Source organism: Cebus imitator, unplaced genomic scaffold, assembly GCF_001604975.1.
Source record: "Cebus imitator isolate Cc_AM_T3 unplaced genomic scaffold, Cebus_imitator-1.0 Scaffold79, whole genome shotgun sequence".
NCBI classification, from domain to species: Eukaryota; Metazoa; Chordata; class Mammalia; order Primates; family Cebidae; genus Cebus; species Cebus imitator.
Window position 1 is genome coordinate 3,642,453 of NW_016107394.1, and position 1,110 is coordinate 3,643,562.

Genomic DNA, 1,110 nt, shown 5'->3' on the forward strand with positions numbered 1-1,110 from the left:
AAAAAGGCCAGGCAAGGTGGTTCACGCCTGTAATCCCAGCACTTTGGGAGGCCAAGGCAGGCAGATCACCTGAGGTCAGGAGTTCAAGACTAGCCTGACCAATGTGGAGAAACACTGTCTCTATTCAAAATACAAAATTAGCTGGGCATGGTGGTGCATGTAATCCCAGCTACTCAGGAGGCTGAGGCAGGAGCCTCACTTAAACCCAGGAGACAGAGGTTGCGGTGAGCTGAGATCATGCCATTGCACTCCAGCCTGGGCAACAAGAGCAAAACTCTGAAAAAAAAAAAAAAAAAAAAAAAAAATGGCCTGGAGGAGGGAAAGAGAAAGGGATTTGTCAAATCATTTTAAAGTGGAGTGATCACAAATTACTATTTGGTTCTCTCTTTCTTAACCCTATGGTCATAGCTGCCTTTTTTCTGATATCCACTCATCATGGAAGGACAAAAACATCCGGAATTTAGGCCCAAAGCACTGACTTCAGGGAGCCTTTTTCAGGTGGCATCCACATGCTCCAGCCCTCTCCTTCTCTCTTTCCCACTAGAGAGCTCAGGAGGCATTTGGTGAGCCTCATTCTATTTCCCAATCTAGGCTGATGGGCAAAGGGTCTTCTGGGCAATAAAGAGAGGGGCAGAAGTGGTTACATGCCTGGGAGAATGGGAAATTGGCTTACTGCTACCTAGATGCAGACTGATGCTCCATATTCATCTCAGAAGATAACTTAGAATTTCCTGTACTGCTTACATCTTATCAGTCACCAAAGTCTGCCCATTCTATCTCTCATATTGATTCCTCTCCATCTCCATCAGTGCCTTAACTTAGGCCCTTCTCCCTGTCACTTAAATTACCACTTTAGTCTTCTGGCTGGACTCCCTGGCTCTGTTCTCTCTTCTACTTTTCCACTCTTAACTGGTTCCTGATTTGTCAAAGCCTCTCCAATTATTTGGCCTGGCATTCAACAATTTGACTCTATCCTGCCTCTCTAATTTCTTTTCTCAATAGTTTTCTCTCTAAATCTACATTTCAGCCAAACCTGAAGTCCCCTAAACAACAAAACATTCACCACTCTTTCTCATTTTTCTTTTCTTTTCTTTTTTTTTTTTTTGAGAT